The following is a 24,471-nucleotide window of genomic DNA, read 5'->3' on the forward strand; positions in this document are numbered from 1 at the left end:
ACACTGCATAGGTCTAATGTTCACAAGATATCTTTTTTCACCTGTCATGTGTCTAGAACAACCACTATCAAAGTACCACATGTTAGTAGCAATAGTTTTAAAACAAAAAGAACCTACCAAGCATTTATTTTTGACAACCCATTTTTGTTTTTGTAAAACATGTTTATTTCCAAGGTAATTAGATTTAAACATGTTTTGCATAGTGATGCATTTAGGTCGAATGTGACCTTTTCTCCCACAAAAATGGCAAATAGGGATGACACGTCTTCCATTCCCTTTGGAATTGTCAAACTTACCGTGGTGCTTCTTTTACAGTAACGAGAGTGCTTTCTTTGTAGAGACAGAAACCTGCGAGGTAGAAACAGTTCTTCCAGAAACAAAACTATTAGTTTTAACAAAAGTGGTATTAGAATTAGGTTGATTAGAAACATAACCCAGACCAACATGATTGGTTTGGCCAGATTTTTGAATTTTTTCAAAGATGGTAGAACCTGGATTTAGCAATTTCACATTCTTTTTAATGTTATCAAGTTCCTTGATTAAAGAAATAATTTTAGACTCTTTTAAAGATAGTTCAGATTCACAACATTTAAGTTTATCTTCCAACTCATTAATGTTGTTACACAAGACTTTATTATCTTTAACCAGGGAGCGATTTTCAGCACATGTTTCCATCAACTTACCAAACATTATCTTGTAGGATTCAGCCATAGAATTCTCATCAATTTCTGACTCATTTGATTCGGATCTAGATTCTTCCTTGTTGTCATCGATCGAGGTATTATTCATGCACATGAATTTTCCTTTTTCCTGCAAATTTCTTGACAAAACACTTGTTGGAGCAACTTTTTCTTTTTCATCTTCACTACTTTCAGAATCATCACTCCAAGTAACATTCAATCCCTTTTTATTTTTCTTTAAGGTATTGGCACATTCAGATTGAATATGACCATACCCTTCACATGCTCTGCAACGAATATCTTTGTTAGATGAAAAAGGTTTAGAGGGATTGTTACCTGAAATGTTACCATTTGAGTTCTTTGAAAAGTTCATTTTATTTTCAATAGATTTCATGTATCTTTGGAAATTTTTTGCTAACAAGGCCATTTCATCATCATTTTCATCATCAGAAATAATATTTTCAGAAGCATTAAAGGCAATACCTTTACTTTTCTCATTCGAGAGACTTTGCTTACTCTTTTTCTTGATTTGTTGATTCAACTCAAAGGTTCTTAAAGACCCCATGAGTTCCTCAACCTTCATTTTGCCAAAGTCTTTTGCTTCTTCCATAGCAAGCAATTTTGTATCAAACCTGTCAGGAAGAACTCGAACAATTTTTCGAACCAAGACAGATTCATCTAATTTTTCTCCCAAGGCAAAAAGCTCATTAGAAATATCAGATAATCTTTCATAAAAATCATTTAAAGTTTCAGTATCTGACATTCTCAATTCATCAAATCTAGTTTGCAGCATGGTAAATCGTGATCTCTTTACATCAGCAGTACCTTCAAATTGAATTTGAAGGATTTCCCATGCTTCCTTTGCAGATTCACAAGATGAGATTAATTTAATAAAGCCTTCACCAACATCATTAAAAATAGCATGTAAAGCCTTATTATTATAACCAGACAATTTTTCATCTTCAGTGGTCCAACTGAGTTCAGATTTTACCTGAGTATTACCTTTTTCATCATTTTCAGTAGGTTGAGACCAGCCTGTAAGAATAGCTCTCCATGCCTTCTCATCTTGCGATTTGATGAATGCTCTCATCCTGACCTTCCAATAAGTATAATTCGACTCATTTAACAGAGGAGGTCGAGAGATAGAACTTCCTTCTACAAACAAAGACATCTCACACAAAACAAGTTAAACAGAATAACCTCAAGATCTCACTAAGAATTTAGTGACTTGCTCTGATACCAATTGAAATTCCGTATTTTAATATTTCCAGTTTGATTATTTAATTAAGTGATTAATTAAATGTGGAATAATGAAACTGGTACTGAAAATAGTTTTTTCGTAGTTACAGAATAGAACTCTGTAACTCCAGAGAAACCCAGAAAAACAAACAGTGCATAAAAGTAAAAACACACAAGATTTTTGTACGTGGTTTCAACAATCCTTTCAGATTGTTACTAGTCCACGGGGCCACGCCCAGAGATAAGATTCATTAGATCGGTATCAAAAATACAAAGTAATTGACTTATGCATAAATAGACTCCCTCTTATTGTATGCCGCAAGCTTGATGTATTCCACCTACTAACCGAATCTTGATAAAACTCCAAGAGCTCGAACTCCCTTCGATCACCTTGAAGAGTGCTTGAATCCTCCCGATTCAAGGCTTAAAGGCTATCTCCCGAAAGCCTATACAACCATCTCCCGAAGGTTGTGTGCTTGTATCATCCCGATGCAAGACTTCAAAAGCAATCTCCCGAAAGCTTGTAAAACCCTTCTCCCGAAGGTGTGCTTGTATCCTCCTGATGCAAGACTTCAAAAGCAATCTCCCGAAAGCTTGTAAATACCCTTCTCCCGAAGGTGCACTGATGTTCTTCTTCGTTGTAGACTTGAATACAGACTCAAGACAATACAAACAACAAATAAACAGAGTAAGAGTAGAACAACTCTTCTCTACATAACAAAGACACTCTTTTCTTAAGATATGAAAGTGAATAAAAGAGTTAACAAAACAAAGACACTCTTTCCTTAAGATATGAATACAATTCTAAGTGTGTGAAAGAGATGCAAAACCTAGCTACTATAAGATGTATTTATAATGAATATACATCTCATAGACAGCTTACATTCGGTCTGAACAAGACCTCAACCCACTAGAAACTTCCCTAAAATAATTCTTCAATCAGTCCAGGAATTTCCATTTCTGTACCTACAGAATCGTGGGCAGTAACTACAACTTTCCTTTTATAGAAAAGGAAAGTTTAGTTCCGGTTTTCTCTTCAAGAAACCTGATCTTAGAAAATGGGAAACTCAACACAAGATCAGAATAACAGCTGGTTAGCAAAGAATCAATGTGTAATCAAAACTTACCATATTTATCTCAATTTCCATAAATAGGAAAGCTAGACAACTTTCCTTCCAAGTTTAGATATACACAAATAGGGTAACCATATTAAACACTCCAGCCGAAATACACATTAAATAATAAAATATTTTTGTCAATTAAATATGCCAAAAATGGAATTAACATAATCATTTTTTTTTTCAAATCTACCCATTTCAAGGACATAATTTGTTAGAAACTTATATGAATAATATGAACTATCCATAATCGTGTATGAAAATGCGAAATTAAATGAACGTATACACAATCACTACAAAAAATCTTACTTTTAGTCACAACAAAATTTGTGACTAAAAGTAAAAAAATTGCGACTAATTATAAAATATTATTCTTATGTTGTGACTAAAAGGTCCGTGGCTAAATGTATTAGTCACAAAAATTATAATTTGTTGTGACTAAATGTATTTTTAGTCACAATACTTATTGTGACTAAAACTAAATTAGTGAAAACTTGTAACTAAATACTATATTTTAGTCATAAGTAACATTTTGTTGTGATTAAAAGTCACATTTAGTCACAAAAAAATTATATTGTGACTAAAAAATTATCACTAAAAGTAGCAGTTTTTTGTAGTGAATATAACTAAAGGATCGAAATACTTCTAGGCGTCATTGATTCTTTGAGCTTCTTTATCCCACACGAACTTTGGATCTGCAAAAGAAATTAAAAGAAAACGGATTAGTGTTTGTAATCGTACTTCCAAGCTCTCTCCATTTTGATAGATTTATTGTATTTTAGTACTGAATAGTGAAGTCGGGACCGAGACCCTATATAGGTGAGATCTTTCAACAAAGTCTATGTCACATTAATTGTCTGAATATTTTAATAACTAATTCTGAAAATTAAATTGAATAATTAAAATATTTGATAATTAAATATAATTATCCATTCAAAAAAAATATAATTATAATTAGAATATTTTATTAATTATTAAATAATGAAAATATATATTTATATAAATAAATGCCATTGCCGGCCATACATAAAAAAAGAATTGTTCGGAAGACATAATTCATAGTTCGGCCATATATAATAATTAAGTTGACTTCTCTGATATTAATTCTTCTTCAACTGTGTTTTGATCAAGATTTGGCCAGTAATGTATGTATAATTTGGTTGATCCATCAATAAGAGAAGCAATATTAATTTATTATACATGATAATATATAATGTAATGTAACCCTAAAGAATATATTTATATATAGAAAGAGAAACATATGGTCGAGTTTTCAAGCTAGCAACAAATAATAAGTAGCTAGGGATATTAATTAGAAGTATTCATGTAATCTAATCAGTTTTATTTACAGGATATTCAATTTGTAATAATTATGGATTTTATATATTTCAATTTAATTTTATGTACACAATAACTACAATTTCAAGTTGGCATGTTTGGTTTGTTGTAATCAATATTGTCATAGAATCGTGATTACAATTTCAATATTTTAAATTCTTGTAATGACATTCTATTGTAATTAATATTACATCACTTGTATAAAAAAGTGATTAAATTTTTATACTTCATGAATTCTCATTATAATTACTCAAAATAACTATCTTATTCTTACTTTATATTATTTTCTTACTAAAATATGGATAATTTTGTCAATTTACTACCTATTCCAATATTCATTCCAATAACAAACAATCAATTCCTATTACAATTCTTATTCTATTACATTACTATTACCATTATAATTACCATTCTATTCCATCAAACCAAACACCACCTAAATTCAACCCCTAAAACTTTTAATTGAATCATTATATATTTTTTAATATTAATTAATTACTTGATAATTTGTTAATTATTATTATAACAGCAGGCACATGATCTGACAGATCAAAATCATTTGCTATGATTAGCCATTGATTTTAAATAGCCCCCTATAAAATTTAAAAAGCACGGAAATGAGAAACAAAACAAAAATATGCCCCACATTTTGAAAACTCCACAAGGCTAATATTTTATACTATTTTTTCATATTTTTTTAACTTATATTTTTGCTCAAATGGTATAAAAGTCTATAAAAATTTATAATTTTCACTTGTAGTTATAATTAGTTATGTAAAGTCTTTTTTTGGCAAGTTAGGTGACAAAATAATTTTTCCTTTTTATGGTAAGATTGCTGTGCATTCATTTTCGAAATCTTACTTCTTTTATTCGGTTATTAGTTGCTATTTTCCTTGTTTGGAAAGTTGCACTTTCAGCTGAACTTTCCTTTGTTGAAAACTTCTCAAAAGAGAAGGAATTCTCTTTTGAAAAGTTGTCTTTTTTAGGGAAACTTTGTTTATTGCCTTTTCCTTATTAATTTCGATTGTATCGTTTTTGGCAGGAATCAAGCATTGAAAGAAGATCGGACCCGATTTTAGTAAGTTTCCCGTTTCTGGGCAGATCTGCTTCGTCAGCATCCAAATCTGATGTAGCAGATCGTGTTTCTTTTGGAAAGTTTTTGTACAGCTGCTAATTCGAACTTGTGGTTGCCTCTTTGGTTTCTATGATCTATAAATAGAGCCTAGAGAGCAACCATTCGAATTACCTCTTCCATTATTCATTTTCTACATTTATCTTTTGAGAGAAGAGAGTCTTTCTTTGTTTTGTGAGAGCCTAGTTGTTCACCTAGGTTCTAGTTGTTCTATTTCCGTTCTTACTCTATCCTAGAGGTTGTGAAGAACTACTTGACTGAACAAGAGATTGGTCTTCGGGAGAAGACTTGATAAAGCCTTACTTCGGGAGGAAGTAAGCACTTGGTCTTCGGGAGAAGACTTGTTGAAGCCTTACTTCGGGAGGAAGTAAGCACTCACACTTCAAAGACGAAGGGAGTTCGGGCTTGAAGGTGTTTCAAGAAGTCAGATTCATAAAGTGGATTACAAAGGATTGCGGCAATACTTTAGAGGGAGTCTAAACTTGTTTAAGTCAATTGTCTTTGTAATTTTGATACTTTATTAATTGATTTCATTCTCTGGGCGTGGCCCCGTGGACTAGGAGTGTTCGGGAGAACACTGATACCACGTACAAATCTCTTGTGTCAAGTTATTTATTTTTCTGCAAATATTTTATATTCTGCCTGTTCAGTTTTGCTGTAGCAGAATTTCTTTCTGCTGCTGCAAACGCTTACAGTTTTTATATTTTCGTATATACAACTGACATTTGCAAAAACACGGTTTTTCAATTGGTATCAGAGCGGGACACTAAACTCTTAGTGTGGTCCTATAACGTTTTTGTTAGAATGTCATTTTTTGCAGAAGGAAGTTCTATTTCTAGACCACCGTTGCTTAATGACTCTAACTATCCTTATTGGAAAGTTAGAATGAGGGCCTTCATCAAATCTCAAGATGAGAAGGCGTGGAGAATGGTTCTATCAGGTTGGTCTCCTCCAGTTGAGATAGATTCTTCAGGTAATACTACTATAAAATCTGAACTGGAATGGTCTATTGAAGATGATAAACTATCTGCCTACAATAGCAAAGCCTTGCATGCTATCTTTAATGGTGTAGGTGAGGGTTACATTAAACTTATACCATCTTGTGTTTCTGCTAAGGAAGCTTGGGAGATTCTTCAAACTCAGTTTGAAGGAACTTCTGATGTGAAAAGATCTAGATTTATCATGCTTCAAACTAAATTTGATGAGCTTAGAATGTCTGATAATGAAACCTTAACTGAATTCTATGAAAAATTATCTGACATTGCTAATGAATATTTTGCTTTTGGAGAAAAGCTTGATGATTCTGTTCTTGTAAGAAAAATTGTTAGAGTTCTTCCAGACAGGTTTGATACTAAACTTTTGGCAATGGAGGAAGCTAAAGATTTTAGCACTATGAAAGTGGAAGAATTGATGGGTTCCTTACGTACTTTTGAATTAAATCAACAGATTAAACAAAAGGACAAACCCAAATCCATTGCTGACAAAGGTAAAAGTATTGCTTTGAAAGTTGCTGATAATGAAAATTCTGATAGTGAATGTGATGATGAGATTGCTTTATTAACTAAGAATTTTCAGAAATATATGAAAAAGATGGGAAATAAAAAGAATATTTCGAAAGGTTCAAAAGGTAATACTTTCATTAAACCATCTGTCTCTAACAAAAAGGGAATTCAGTGCAGGGAATGTGAAGGTTTTGGGCATATTCAAGCTGAGTGTGCAAACACTTTGAAAAAGAATAAGAAAAGTTTCAATGTCACTTGGAGTGATGATGAAACCGAAAGTGATGAAGATATTGCTGAAAATGTTGCCCTAACCTCTGTTATGACTAATGTGTTGTGTGATTCACAGGTGAAAGCTAGATTGGTATGTCTGAATAATACCACCAAACAAGAGGAATCAGATTCAGATGAGTCTGAAATCTGTGAAGAATCTCTTGCTGAATCATACAAAGTCATGTATGAAAAATGGATTCAGGTTGCTTCTGAAAATAGAGAGTTGAACAAATTGAATAAAAAATTGTCTCATCAGATTGAAATGTGTGATTTGAAAATAAAAGAATATGAGACAAGTTTTTGTGATAAAGATGAAAAAATCTCTCTATTAAAGAAGGAACTTGAAAATTTTAAGAAAAATGTTCAAATGCTTAACCCTGGATCTTCCATTTTTGAAAAAGCTCAGAATGCAGGTCAGAGAGGTTTCGCAGGCCTTGGTTCTAATGGAATGGAAAGTTCTGGAGTCACGAAGTTTGTAAAATCTAGTGTTCCAACGAATCACCTTGAGGCTACAAACTCTGCCGTAACAGTTTCACAGCCTGTTGCAGCAAGAACAGCTTCTGATGCTGCAAAATCTCCAGGATTTTCGAAAAGGGTAAGATCTCAGGTAAAAAGATTTGTTCCCATTTGTCATTTTTGTGGTAGAAAAGGACATATCAGACCTAAATGTTTCACATTGAACAATCTCTTTAAAACAAATTATTTTGATAATTTGAAAAAATCTCAAAAGAAACATAAAGGTTTGAAACAAATATGGGTGAAAAAGAAGTGTCTAGCTGGTTTTTCTGATAAAACTGCTGCATCACAAATGTGGTATTTTGACAGTGGTTGCTCTAGACATATGACAGGTGACAAGGATTTTTTGACTAACATTCGGCCTATGCAATGTGGAGAAGTCACCTTTGGTAATGGCCTATCTGGAAAAGTTGTTGGTATGGGAACTCTAAATTTTGAAGGGTTACCTAGACTGAAAAATGTGATGTTAGTTGAAGGACTGAGGGCTAATTTACTTAGCATCAGTCAAATCTGTGATCAAGGGTTTACTGTTTCTTTTGATAGTGATCATTGTTATGTTCTGAATGATGTCAATGAATGTATCTTGCAAGGATTTCGATCCAATGATAACTGTTACACTCTAACCCCTGTGTTTACTTGTCATTCAGCTATCAACAACACCACAGATCTGTGGCATGCCAAGCTTGGGCATATTAATTTTAAAAACCTGAAAAAATTGTCAAATGCAGGTATTGTTCGAGGTCTTCCCAAGCTGGGTAAGGAAAGTGAAGGTAAGTGTGAACCGTGTCAACTTGGGAAGCAATTAAAAATCACTCACAAGCCGGTGTCTTATATCAATACCTCAAAGGTATTGGAATTGCTTCACATGGATCTTATGGGTCCAATCCAAGTTGAAAGTTTGAATGGTAAACGATATATCTTTGTGTGTGTTGATGATTTCTCTCGTTTTACTTGGGTAGATTTCTTAAGAGAAAAATCTGACACTTTTGATGCCTTTAAAACTCTTTGTCTGAGATTAAGAGTTGAGAAAGGTTGTAATATTGGGAAAATTGTTCGAATTCGAAGTGATCATGGTAAGGAGTTTGAAAATTCTGTGTATGATGATTTTTGCAAATCTACAGGTATAACTCATGAATTTTCAGCTCCCAAAACTCCTCAACAAAATGGAGTTGTTGCGAGGAAGAATCGAACTTTGCAGGAAATGGCAAGAGTGATGTTAAATAGCAAGGAGTTGACAAAGCGCTTATGGGCTGAAGCTATTAACACAGCTTGCTACATAATAAACAGAGTGTTTATTCGTCCAGGTACCTCAAAAACATCTTATGAAATCTGGAAAGGTAAGCGCCCCAATGTAAGTCATTTTCATGTTTTTGGATGTGTGTGTTATGTCTATAGAGATCGTGAGCATATTGGTAAATTTGATGCTAAAAGTGATGTTGGTGTGTTTATTGGATATTCCTTAAACAGTAGAGCTTATCGTGTTTATAACATGAGAACTCAAACTGTCTTGGAATCAGCTAATGTGGTTGTTTATGATTTTAGAGATTTTTTAGAGTTTTCCACAGAAGCCAAGATAGATAGTCTCATGGATACTCCTCCAGAAGTTGTAACGAGAGATCCCGATGCGGCGGAACCCGGCCGATGCCGCAAATGACGAATCCGTCGTCGCAACCGAAACTCGGAGAACCGTAACCGTCTATCTTGACTCATCCAAACATCATCACCGACTCTATTCGAAAGAACCAAGCACCAGAGTCAAACTGAATCATCCAAAAGATCTCATCCTTGGAAATCCTGAAGAAAGCATGGTAACTCGCAGAAGGTATATTAATTTAATCAGCTTTCTTTGCTTTGTTTCTCAATATGAACCGAAAAATGTGAAGGAAGCCATGACCTTTGAGGAATGGCTCAATGCAATGCAAGAGGAACTCAATCAATTTGTTCGCAACAAGGTATGGATTTTGGTCCGAAGACCAAAAGGTATAAATGTTATTGGAACAAAGTGGTTGTTTAAAAATAAAAGTGATGAGTTCGGTACAATTGTGAGAAACAAGGCTCGTTTGGTGGCACAAGGATACACACAGGTAGAAGGTATTGATTTTGATGAAACTTTTGCTCCTGTTGCAAGATTAGAATCAATTCGTTTACTTCTGTGTATTGCTTGTATTCTGAATATTAAATTGTTTCAAATGGATGTGAAATCTGCCTTCCTAAATGGTATTTTGAATGAGGAAGTTTATGTTGAGCAACCAAAAGGATTCGAAGATCCTCAATTTCCAGACCATGTATACAAACTTGAAAAAGCTTTGTATGGTCTGAAACAAGCTCCTCGAGCTTGGTATGAAAGGTTGACTCAATTTTTACTTTCTCATGGCTATCACAGAGGTAGTGTGGATAAAACTCTTTTCATCAAACGTATAAAATCTGATTTTATCATTGCTCAAATTTATGTTGATGATATAGTTTTTGGTTCTACATCTAACCATGAAGTGCAGGTATTTGTTGACCAAATGAAAAGTGAATTTGAAATGAGCATGGTTGGTGAGCTTAATTTCTTTCTCGGTCTTCAAGTGAGACAAATGGAAGGAGGTACATTTGTATCTCAAAGCAAGTATGCTAAGAACCTTGTCAAGAAATTTGGCCTTGAATCGGCTAAGCAGGTAAGTACTCCTATGAGCACCACACTGAAATTAACAAAAGATGAGAATGGAGTAAAGGTAGACACTACACTCTATCGTAGCATGATTGGAAGTCTTTTGTATTTAACTGCTAGTCGTCCTGATATCTGTTACAGTGTGGGAGTGTGTGCTAGATATCAAAGTAATCCTATGGAATCTCATGTATCAGCTGTAAAAAGGATTATTAGATATGTTAATAGCACCCCTGATTATGGAATTTGGTACTCGAAAGATACCAATTCAAATCTTGCTTGTTTTAGTGATGCAGATTGGGCAGGAAATGCTGATGATCGAAAGAGCACAAGTGGAGGGTGTTTCTTTCTTGGGAATAATCTAGTATCTTGGCATAGCAAGAAACAGAATTCCATCTCCTTATCCACTGCCGAAGCTGAGTACATCGCTGCTGGTAGTTGTTGTACTCAACTATTGTGGTTGAAACAAATGTTGATTGATTATGGGTTTGAATTGGGTGTTTTGACTATTTTTTGTGACAATACTAGTGCCATAAATATTTCCAAAAATCCTGTTCAACATTCTAGAACAAAGCACATTGACATAAGACACCACTTTATCAGGGAACTTGTTGAAAATAAATCATTGCAATTAGAATATGTTGATACTGAAAAACAATTAGCTGATATTTTCACAAAGGCCCTAGATGCAAGTCGCTTTGACTCCCTCAGAAAGTCTTTGGGAGTTTGCATTGTGTAATTTTATCTGTTCATAATTCTTGTACAATAGTATTATGTGATTCTTCTGTAGCTCTTAATCATCTATCATTGTATTTTGACAAATCATGTTTATGCTTTTGGTTTATAATTAGTTAGGATCTCAGTCTGATCATACTTTGTGATGTTGTGCTAAAAGGTTCATGTTACTCTTTATGTGTGTCTAGGATTAAATAATGTTCTTATACAGAGTTGAGCAATTTTTGTTTCAGTCTTGTCAGGCCCCTTGCTGGAATAGAGCTACCCATACTGAGGTGTGAAAGCCATCTGATGAGTAAGCTGGAACATTGTAATTAGCAACTATGATGAGGATGCACTACCATAGAAAAGGGCTACCTTCAGTATGGTGTGAAAGCATCCAGTTGCGGGATCAAATTGAAAAAGGCGAAAATGAAAAATCTTGCCAAGGACAATGATCCTATTTTCACTACACACACTTATGTCTGACAAGTGTGTTCAAATCTGTAAGTCTCCTCTATTAAAATTAAATTGATAATCCTGTTTCACAATTTTCAGTAACATGCATATCTTTTTCCTCAACATCAATTAAGTATGATTATTTCATGAGATACTAATTAGTTATTTTCCTTAAAAGCATAACATGTAATTTATTTTGTCAATTGTCAATGATATTTGATTTCATTTGCTTGGTTCGAATCACATATATTTATTGTACACATTATATTTTATTTTTCGGTTTTAATTTTAAAAAAAAAAAAAAGAGGGAGGCGTGTGACTTGCTTCATGGGTTAAGAAAATCTTGTGCATAAATGGTAAGTATCAACATTCATTCTTTCTTTGATTTATTATGATATTTTTCCAAGTAAAGATTAATCTTTATATGGTAATGTGCCTTTATTCTTGAAAGATTGATTTATTTTTGGAAAAAATTGTTGGCATTTCTAGTTTCCTTTTATTTATTTATTTTTTTTTTTTTAAAAAAAAAGGGAAAGGAGTTGAGAAGTGGGCGGTTTCCTCTTTTGGTTCATGGGCTGGCGGTTACCATTTGAATTTTCAAATTTGGTTTCCTTTTTCTTGTTTTGATTCCAAGGTTATATAAACCAAATTTTGACACTTATTTCACCACCTACCCGAACCTCTTTCTTGTTTCTGTGTCTGTCACTATTCATCTTCTCCTTCAGTTCCAAAATGGTGAGAACCAAGAATTTAGGGCACACTAAAAAATTAGAAGAAACCGTTCCAACTCCTTCTAGTGCACCCCCTGCTGCCTCAGTTCCTCCTCCTGCTGTTGCAAAGCCTGGAGATTCATCGCTTCCCCAGCGTGAATCTCAAGCCGTGAAGCCAAAACGTCCACCCAAGCAAGTTGCTCGCAAATCGGTAAGGCCCTATCGCACCTGGACTTCCTCATCTGAATCCTCTAAGAAATCTCCTCCTCCTTTGACTGTTCTTCCTCCTGCTGCATCAATGGCTGGCACCACTCCAACAGGCCCTTCCACTCGAACTAGAGCCCAGCAAGCCTCGGCTGAGAAAGAGCTTCAAGCCTCTCAATCTCGAGAGAAGACTGTTCCTCCAGCCAAGAAGAAACTCAAGACTAATCCTCCCTCGGCTTCCTCGAGTTCCAGTTCAGAAGAAGAGGATCCAATGGAAGTCTCTTCAGACAAATCAGTATCTCTGCATACTGAGAAGGACAGTGAGGACACTGAACTCGAGCCAGAGCCTCCTCGTTCAAAACTCGCTTCGCAAAGAAAGGCCTCCGCCGTCGCCAAAGGCAAGCAGCCCATGGAAGATCCTACATCTGGTAATATCCCTTCCGTTCTTTCTGGCTGTCCTACTTTTTATTATCGAGACAATGAGCGTGACTGGAATCTTTATGCAACCCGTAAGTTTGAAAGTGAGAGGAATTATGATTTGCTTGCCCATCGTGTTTATGGTATTGTAAAATACATTCAATTTCATCAATGGGAAAACACTCTTACTGGTTTCATTGGATTCATTGCAAACATTATTAAGGAGTTTTATGCTAATCTTACTGATGATTTCCTTGATGAGAATTCTAGACTGTATAGGAGAGTTTATGTTAGGGGTCACTGGTTCTCATTTTCTGAAAAGGACATTGCTCAGGCTCTGCAATTGCCTGAGAATGTATCCAATGCTGTGATGTCCATGGATCGTGAGTTGATGCATTCTGAACTCACTGGTGCTCGTTCAGAATTGAAACCAGGGGAGAGTCTTCGAATCACTCACCTCACTTTTGCTCATGCTTCCCTTATGCGGTTTGCACTAAGCAATTGGGTTCCAAATTCTAACAAGACCGTGGTGTCTCAAGAAGTGGCTACTCTCCTATACCGCATCACTTCTGGAACTTCCATTGATCTAGCCTCTCACATTCTCAACCAGATTGTCTCCTTCCGAAGAGGTAAAAAGCCAACCTTCAAACTTGTATTTCCAAATCTAATCTATAAAGTTTTATCTTCTCAGAAGAATGTGGCACAAGCTCATGAAACACTTGAACCTCCCATCACTGGTCCTACATTCCAACCCTCTGAATACTTTGATGGTGTGTTTCAAAAACGGCCAAAGGCTGGTGCTGCTGCTGCTTCTGCTGGTGCAAGTTCTGGCTCTGCTGCAGCAGAACTCCTGGAAGTCAAGTCTGAACTTCAGAATGTGTACACTCGTCTTGAAGCAATGGCAGATGTCCAACATAGCATGTCCAGGCAACTGTCCACTTTGGTTAAACTCTACAAAGATTAAAGTGTTTTTCGTTGTCCCTTTTTAATTAAACTTTAGTCTATTTTTTGTTCTTTGTTTACTTTGGCACTCCGATAAACAAAAAGGGGGAGAGATATTTATTTTTTGGTTTGTTGCCCAACTCTGGACCCTTTTTCCAGGGGGAGTTATGGCTTGTTAGTACTTGTGATCTTAATGTTTAAAGTTAGCAAGTTCTTTGTTTCTATTGTGATATTTGATTGTGTTACTCAGGGGGAGTAGTATCTTTTGCTCTTGCTAACTTTGCTTTGCAGGTACTTTATGGTAAAAATTATTTTGTTCATCTAAAGTGGCAAAGGGGGAGATTGTAAAGTCCTTTTTTGGCAAGTTAGGTGACAAAATAATTTTTCCTTTTTATGTTAAGATTGCTGTGCATTCATTTTCGAAATCTTACTTCTTTTATTCGGTTATTAGTTGCTATTTTCCTTGTTTGGAAAGTTGCACTTTCAGCTGAACTTTCCTTTGTTGAAAACTTCTCAAAAGAGAAGGAATTCTCTTTTGGAAAGTTGTCTTTTTTAGGGAAACTTTGTTTATTGCCTTTTCCTTATTAATTTCGATTGTATCTTGATACAATCAGAATATCTAATCTGTTTTTGGCAGGAATCAAGCATTGAAAGAAGATCGGACCCGATTTTAGTAAGTTTCCCGTTTCTGGGCAGATCTGCTTCGTCAGCATCCAAATCTGATGTAGCAGATCGTGTTTCTTTTGGAAAGTTTTTGTACAGCTGCTAATTCGAACTTGTGGTTGCCTCTTTGGTTTCTATGATCTATAAATAGAGCCTAGAGAGCAACCATTCGAATTACCTCTTCCATTATTCATTTTCTACATTTATCTTTTGAGAGAAGAGAGTCTTTCTTTGTTTTGTGAGAGCCTAGTTGTTCACCTAGGTTCTAGTTGTTCTATTTCTGTTCTTACTCTATCCTAGAGGTTGTGAAGAACTACTTGACTGAACAAGAGATTGGTCTTCGGGAGAAGACTTGATAAAGCCTTACTTCGGGAGGAAGTAAGCACTTGGTCTTCGGGAGAAGACTTGTTGAAGCCTTACTTCGGGAGGAAGTAAGCACTCACACTTCAAAGACGAAGGGAGTTCGGGCTTGAAGGTGTTTCAAGAAGTCAGATTCATAAAGTGGATTACAAAGGATTGCGGCAATACTTTAGAGGGAGTCTAAACTTGTTTAAGTCAATTGTCTTTGTAATTTTGTTACTTTATTAATTGATTTCATTCTCTGGGCGTGGCCCCGTGGACTAGGAGTGTTCGGAAGAACACTGATACCACGTACAAATCTCTTGTGTCAAGTTATTTATTTTTCTGCAAATATTTTATATTCTGCCTGTTCAGCTTTGCTGTAGCAGAATTTCTTTCTGCTGCTGCAAATGCTTACAGTTTTTATATTTTCGTATATACAACTGACATTTGCAAAAACACGGTTTTTCAAGTTAGACAACTTACACTACAAAATTTTTTACTTTTAGTCACAACAAAATTTGTAACTAAAAGTAAGAAAATTGTGACTAATTATAAATTATTATTCTTATGCTGTGACTAAAAGGTCCGTGGCTAAAAGTATTAGTCACAAAAATTACAATTTGTTGTGACTAAAACTAAATCAGTGATAACTTGTAACTAAATATTATGTTTCAGTCATAAATAATATTTTGTTGTGACTAAAAATCACATTTATAGTCACAAAAAAATTATGTTGTGACTAAAAACTAAAAAATTGTCATTAAAAGTAGTAATTTTTTGTAGTGTTACCTTGACTAGCTAAATAAACTAACCTATATATAATAGAATAATAATTCACACACTGTTTACACAATGGTGTATAATTAATTGTAATCACATAATTAAAAGTGATATATCCTGTTGAATCAAAGTAGAACAAAAAAGAGAGAAATGAATTCTGTTATTATTGAATGAATGAGCATTGTACAACTTTATATACAGTTAAGAACAAATAATAGAAAAACCAACTAACACTGAAGAGTTAGTTACAAACAATTAACCCCTAACCACCTTTATTATCAGTACCCTTGACAGTTCCCTGAAAACTCAATGTAGTTTGAGAAACAACATTGAGAGTGTTCCTAATCTGAGGAAATTTGGAACTGGATATATGTTTGGTTAAATAATCAGCTATCTAATCATTGGCATTTCGATGTGTTTTGTGCATGCATGAAGAACAGGGTTGGCTGCAAGAAAAACTATACTTTGGTTGTCACACCAAATAGAAAGAATTCTTCGTTGGGGAATATGCAACTCATTTAGCAGGGATTGAATCCAGGAATTTTTGAAGTTTGCTCCATTTAATCGAGACAAGAACTTGATGTTTCCATGGCAAGAAGTTGTGTTCATCGAGTTTGATTGATAAAGAGTGTGTAAACAACACAGATAGGATCTTGGAAGAAGAGCTTGAGCTTGATTTTGACCTTGAGCCTGGTTCAATCTTGAGGTTCCACGGTGCTTCATGGCTATGAACAATTACAACTCTAATACCATGTTGAATCAAAGAAGAATAGAGAGAGAGAGAGAGAGAGAGAGAGAGAGAGAGAGAGAGAGAGAGAGAGAGAGAGAGAGAGAGAGAGAGAGAGAGAGAGAGAGAGAGAGGTGAATTCTATTATTATTGAATGAATGAGGACTGTACAACTTTATATATATACAGTTAAGAACAAATAACAGAAAAATCAACCAACACTGAAGAGTTAGTTACAAACAGTTGACCCCTAACCACTTTTATTATTAGTACCCTTCACAGATCCTTACTTAAATATGAATAGTAAATATTTAAGGGTATTTTACAATGAAATTTTTACATGAAAAATCCATTTTGCACAATTTATTACCTAAATACCTCTACACGTCTATGTCTACATTTTTACTTGCAAAGTTGGTTTTATTACACAAATACCACTTAGTCATCATTCCATCCATCATCAATCAAATCCTACTCTCTTCCCTCTCTTTTTTCATTTTCTATCAATCAATCCATCATTTCACTCTCTTTTTTTCTTCTTTTCTTTTTATTTTTATTTTTTTTTCAGTTTTTAATTTTTAATTTTTAATTTTATTTTAGTTTTTAATTTTTAATTTTTAATTTTATTTTCAGTTTTTAATTTTTAATTTTTTTTCCATAACAATTCTTCTTTTCTTTTTATTTTTAATTTTTAATTGTAAAGCTAGTTTCTTATATATTGTTGCTTAGGTCTAGGATTGACTTCTATCAATCAAGGGAGAACTATATATATACATATATGATATGCACACGTAGTGAAGATTTTTGAGACGTACACAATGATATTATTGTCAACATATATAGTAGATATTAGGAAATTAGGTATACCAATACCAACAGCACCACGATTCTAAGATTTTATTTTTGAAATATCTCAAAATCAGTCTAATATTATTTGTACAAATTAAAAACGCGCATGTTAGTGTGTCTAATTAAGTCAATAAAAATCACTATTGAAAGAGTGATGAACATATATAGCATTGCTATTGAAAAAACTGATGATATACAACATTCACGTGCAACAATATTAGAGAATAGTGTGCAGAGATTTCATTGTCAACGTTTCTGGAAAAAAAGCTAATGTTGGTGCTGATGTTCGAACCGAGGTTTGTTTTCGGTTTCTTTTTGGTTTTCTCCCATATTTGAAATTTTACACCTTCTGTATGTATTTTTTTTAATATGTTTTTTATCTAGTTGTTTCCTGTCCATTTTTATATGATCAATGGGTAATAATGAGATTTATCATGGATGTTGATGTTCAAAGAGTTTTTCCTGTATTTTAGTTTGTATACAGTTGTTTTGTAGTTTTATTATAGTTTTGCTACTTGCATATGTTATTTCACTATAAAATTAATATGCAACTATTTGCACAAAACTTACTATGTATAACTACTATTTCTTAGTCCCCATCAAATTAAATTCTTGCATAATATATAAACTATCATAAAACGATAATGCAACTATAAGACAACTATTTGCACTTGCATACAGTTGTTTTGTAGTTTTATTATAGTTTTGCTACTGGCATATGTTATTTCACTATAAAATTAAGATGCAACTATTTGCACAAAACTTACTATGTATAACTACTATTTCTTAGTCCCCATCAAATTAAATTCTTGCATAATATATAAACTATCATAAAACGATAATGCAACTATAAGGCAACCAAAACAAATAATAAATCAAAATGTAACTGTATATAATGTAGATGTATTATTCATGAGGTTTTTTTAAAAATTTTCACATCATACATTGTTTTGAATTTGGTGGGAGGTCCAGATCTGTTTGTTACAGATCTACATTTCATGAATCTGGATTTCGATATTAGGGGGAGTTGTTTTGATCGAATAAAACAGAAAACAAATGTGTAATTTCGGTTCTTCACGCTTTTCGATTTTTTTTCGTCATTTTCAGTTTAGATCATTGCAGGTATTTTTTTCCAGTTGATTTTGCCAGAATTAATAGTTGTATTTTTCTCGTTTTGGTTTCATTTTGGTTGTTTTGCAGTTTTGAAACGAGCGCGTATTTTCATCTTCATGGTTCGCTCTGTACAGCTGAAGGCTTAGTGCATGTGGTATTTTTGTAAATATTTGTATGTGGACTGTATAAATGTTTAATGGGCCGGCCCAAAGTATTTTTGTAATTTTTTTTTCCTTTTTTGTATTTTTTTGTTTTTTTCCCTTTTACAATTTTGTATACATTATTTTAATTAATTATAAAATATGTGCAAAAAAACTTATTATCATTTTCTCATACACTTTTATATATAATTAAAAACTTTTTTTCAATTTTTATTATAATATATATGGTAATAATTATTGATTAGTATATATATGGTAATATTGGTTATGTTTATTTTTATGTTTACAATTATAATAAACATATTAATAATATAAAACATTTTATATATGTGTTTATTGACTATGTTTATTTTTATGTTTACAATTATAATAAACGTACTAATAATATAAAATATTTTATATATGTATTTATTTTATTTTCTATTAATTAAACATACTAATTTAATAAACAAAATAATAATATTCACATAAGTTTATATATCACTCTACGTGTGCTATGTTTATTTTTTTTTAGTAATTTTTTAGAAAATAAATAATATATATATAAAAAATTGTTTATCTTTATCTTTTTCTTTGTTTATTAATTGTGTCGTGTTTATTTTTTTTAATTAAATAATTTTTGGAATTTATAAAGTTATGTTTGTTTATTTATTTTTTGATGTAAGAATTATACTTCAATAAAAAACTCGTTCACTAACTTATTAGAAAATAATCAATATATAAAAACAATAGAAAAAAATATACTTATTTTAGTATAGTATAAATTGACTATGTCTATTTTTATGTTTACAATTATAATAAACGTACTAATAATATAAAATACTTTGTATATATATGTTTATTTTGTTTTCTATTTATTAAACATACTACTTTAATAAACAAAATAATAATATTCACATATGTTTATTATATCACTCTACGTGTCTTGTTTATTTTTAATAATTTTAAGTATTGATTTATATTTATATACATTAATGTTTATAATTTTGATATTGTATTTTATTAAAAAAAATCTTATTAAATTATAATAATTCATACTAAAATAGATAATAAATATTTATCTTTTAATAAAAAAATAATTTAACTTGTTTATTTTTATAAAACTGTTTAATTAATTTTACGAAATTGTTTATTTTGAGGTTTAATAAATATATTAAAAATGTATGGTTTCATGTAATAAGTTTTCAAAATGTATAAATTTTTAAAATAATTTTTTTTTGCACATTTTTTGTAATTATTTTGTTTTTGTTGTACATTTATGAAAAAAGCCCAATATTTAATACATATCATTGTGTATAATAAGTGTGCAATTTGAGAGTGTATGTAGCATTGCTCATATGCAATATATATAGTAGTGACAACTCCCCGTACAATGCACATGAAACACATATTATTTACAATCAAACTTATGGTATAACTGAAAAAGGAATTTCATTATACTAGTTTCGAAATAAGTAAAACCGAAGTTACGAAAAAAAAAAAGAATTGTAAAACTCAAACATGCCACTTATAAATCTAACAAAACATAATCATATCTCATATTGATTATTAATTTTACTAATTAAGTTATATAATTGGTGAATAGGAGAGGCAGTATATATATATAGCTAATTAAGATGATTAAATTAAGTATTTTTTTTCACTCATAACAATTTGTCATCTATGCCTCACTTTGTCTCTCACAATACTAATCCAATGCACGCTCATCAGATAGAGTCGCCTTTCACACTATAGACCATGATGTGAGGTATAAATATTTTACTTTGTATATATCTATTATATTTTCATGTGGGTTCCTGTTCCTTGGACCTAAATTTATACATTATTTATTTATTTTTTTTTTGAAAGAAAACTGAATAATTATTTTAAAAGCACAAAGCATAAATGATAGGGTTATAAAACACTTAAAGAAATATATAAATCACAGATCTAAACATATTCCTAAAGTGCTTTAATATAGAAAACCCTAAATCATATAAATCTATAAAGCCTTTGCTAAATTAAAGAAGAAGATGATGATAAAAGATCAGCGGAAGCACTAACCTGAAGCCATTGTTGGAGATTGCAGAGAAGGTTTTGATCTTCCAAGAATACACTATTTTCTTAGGTATTTTCTCTGATGGGAAAGGAGAGAATACAGAAACCTTAGTGTTTCTTGGGGACCACTACCTATTTATAGAGTCATCTTAGAATAACTCTTGGGTATTTATAATTTGGTCTCTCAACAAATTATAAATTAACTTATGGTATCTACACATTATTTCCATGACAATTTAATACCATTTTGATACCCATAAAATAATTAGTCACTTAATTTTGTATCACACTTTATAATAGCATATACATTATACATATGTGCCCACATAGGATTTTTAATCCAACAATCTCCCACTTGGGCAACATATGTTACCTGATAAATGTATAACCTTATGAGCTCAAAATTTGCTATTATGTAAAGGTATTCACAACAATCTCGTCCATCAACTATACCCATATAGGATCAAAGCGATTTTCGTCATATTAATCATGACTAAACCCATCAATGGTCACATATACAAATATAGCCAAATGACATAGATCAATCATGGATGTGTAGCATGGAAATTACATGCAATGTGAACCGAACATGCCTATTTCCAACTGGTCCTCCTTAAACCAAAGTGAGGTCAAACTTAAACATAACAAAATAGAGAGAATAAACTGAAAACTTTATTTCTGATCAGAAAATAACCAAATACATAAATGTCTTAAACAAACATAAAGCAAAGAAAATACAAACTCCCACTAAATCATGATATCCTCAAGCAATACTACACCCATATGAGCAGTGTGCTCATGAAAGACCTTGGGTGGTAATCCTTTTGTGAGCGGATTCGCTATCATGGAGTTTGTCCCAATATGCTCTATGGAAATCTGTCCACTCTGCACTCTTTCTTTCACAACTAGGAACTTTATGTCAATATGCTTTGACTTGGATGAGCTCCTATTGTTGTTGGAATACAGCACTGCTGATTTATTGTCACAAAATATCTTAAGTGGTCTTTCAACATTCTCCAAAACACGCAGCCTAGTGACAAAGTTTCTCAGACATATTCCCTGATTTGATGCCTCATAACACACTACGAATTCTGCTGCCATAGTGGAAGAAGCTACAAGTGTCTGTTTGACACTTTTCCAGGATATAGCTCCTCCAGCTAACAAGAAAATGTAGCCTGATGTAGACCTTCTGCTATCTTGGCATCCAGCGAAATCAGAATCAGAATACCCTACGACCTCCAAATGATCTGATTTGCTGTATGTGAGGATGTAATCTTTTGTTCTCTGAAGATACCTCATAACCCTCTTGGCTGCTATCCAATGGTCCATACCAGGGTTGCTTAAATATCTGCCTAACATCCCAACAATGTACGCAATATCTGGACGCGTACATACCTGAAGATACATTAGACTCCCTACAACTGATGCATAGGGAATCTTTTTCATTTCCTGAATTTCAAGGCTGCTTTTAGGGCATTGTCTAAGACTGAATTTGTCTCCTTTAGCAACAGGGGTATCACCTGGTCTACAATCTTGCATGCCAAATCTTTTGAGTACTTTATCGATATAGCTCTTTTGTGATAATCCAAGAATACCCCGAGAACGATCTCGACGTATTTGAATTCCTAATACAAAAGAGGCGTCACCAAGATCTTTCATCTCAAATTGCTTAGATAAAAATCTCTTGGTTTCGTGCAATAAGCCTATATCATTAGTGGCAAGCAATATGTCATCGACATATAGAACCAGAAATATGTATTTACTCCCACTGAACTTGTGATATACACAATCATCAATAATATTCATCTCAAAATCAAATGAGATAATTACTTGATGAAACTTGTGATACCATTGACGAGAAGCTTGCTTGAGTCCATAGATAGATTTCTTTAATTTGCAAACCATATTCTTTGGGTCACCAACCACAAAGTTTTCTGGTTGCTCCATATAAATTGTCTCATCAATGTCGCCATTGAGAAACGCTGTTTTAACATCCATCTGATGTAACTCAAGGTCAAAATGAGCAACAAGTGCCAATATTATCCTAAAAGAGTCTTTCGATGAAACCGGAGAGAAAGTCTCTGTATAATCAATGCCTTGTTTTTGAGTATAGCCTTTTGCTACAAGACGTGCCTTAAATCTCACCACATTACCATATTCATCCTTCTTGGTTTTAAGTATCCACTTACAACCAATTGGTTTTACACCTTCTGATAATGGGACAACTTCCCAAACTTTATTGTCTTGCATAGACTTATTCTCTTCATCCATGGCATCAATCCACTTTTGAGAGTTAGAACTTTTCATGGCCTGATGCAAGTTGATTGGATCATCTTCCATCATTCCAATTTCATCCTCATGTTCTTGAAGAAATACAAAATAGTCATCTGAAATAAAATTTCTTCTCTCTCTTGTGGACCTCCTTAATGGCTCTTGTTCTTGAGGGTGTTGAATTTGTTCTTCTGGAACAATAGCCTCATTTTGATTTGGGAGTTGTTCAACATTGTCTTGTTGAGGTTCCGGATTCATTTCTTGATCAATGACAGGTGTGGAAGCCTGAACATTGTCTAAAATGATAGTAGGAACTGAGTTTGAATTCAATTCCTCCTCAAAAACAATGTCTCTAACCTTATTTCTCCCCCCAAATTCAACATCCTCAAAAAATTTTGCAGTTCCCGTCTCAAATATATTTCTGACAGTGGGATCATAAAACTTATAGCCCCTAGATCGCTCAGAATAACCAATAAAGTAGCTGCTAACTGTTTTGGAGTCTAATTTATTTTCATGTGGCCTATAAGGCCTTGCCTCAGCTGGACATCCCCAAATGTGGAAATTCTTTATACTAGGCTTTCGTCCTGTCCAAAGCTCATAAGGTGTTTTTGCAACTGCTTTACTTGGTACTCTATTCAGAATGTAAGCTGCTGTCTTTAATGCTTCTCCCCAGAGGGACTCAGGTAAGGTAGAATGAGCGATCATGCTCCTTACCATATCCTTAAGAGTCCTATTTCGTCTCTCAGCAACACCATTCATGCTAGGTGATCCTGCCATGGTGTACTGTGGGACAATACCACATTCCTCTAGGAATTTAGCAAATGGTCCTGGACGTTGTTCACCTGAGCCATCATATCTATCGTAGTACTCACCACCACGATCAGATTTGACGTTCTGAATCCTTTTGTTGAGTTGATTCTCAACTTCAGCTTTGTAAGCTTTGAACACGTCCACAGACTGAGATTTTTCATGAATGAGATATAGGTACCCATAACGTGAGTAATCGTCTATGAATGATATAAAATATTGTTGACCATTCCAAGATGCCGTAGGGAATGGCCCACAAATATCTGTGTGAATCAATTCTAAGACTTCTGAAGCTCTATTGGCATCTAATCTCTTAGTTTTGGTCTGTTTTCCCTTGATACAATCTACACAGACATTGAAATCTGTGAAGTCAAGAGACTCTAAAATGTCATCAGACACAAGACGCTCAATTCTACCTCTTGAGATATGACCTAAGCGTTTATGCCATAATGACGCTGAATTTTCTTTATTTAATTTGCGTTTAGTATCTCGTGATTCCACATGCAAGGTTTCATTATAGGATGCAATTGTTTCTAACAAATAAAGATTGTCATAAGTATTCAAATAACCAGTTCCAATAATATTTGAATTTAAAGACAAAGTAAACTGATTGTTTCCAAATGAACAAGAATATCCAAATTTGTCCAACAAAGAAACAGAAACTAAATTCCGTCTAAAAGACGGCACAACAAAAGTGTCTTTCAAATCCAAATAAGAACCAGTTCCTAATAACAATCTGAAATGCCCAATTGCTTCCACTTCCACCGATCATCGCCCACAAAGATGTATCTTTCACCATCACTTGGCTTTCGGTAGCTCAGGCAACCCTG

The sequence above is a fragment of the Cannabis sativa genome, chromosome X (assembly GCF_029168945.1).
Source record: "Cannabis sativa cultivar Pink pepper isolate KNU-18-1 chromosome X, ASM2916894v1, whole genome shotgun sequence".
NCBI classification, from domain to species: Eukaryota; Viridiplantae; Streptophyta; class Magnoliopsida; order Rosales; family Cannabaceae; genus Cannabis; species Cannabis sativa.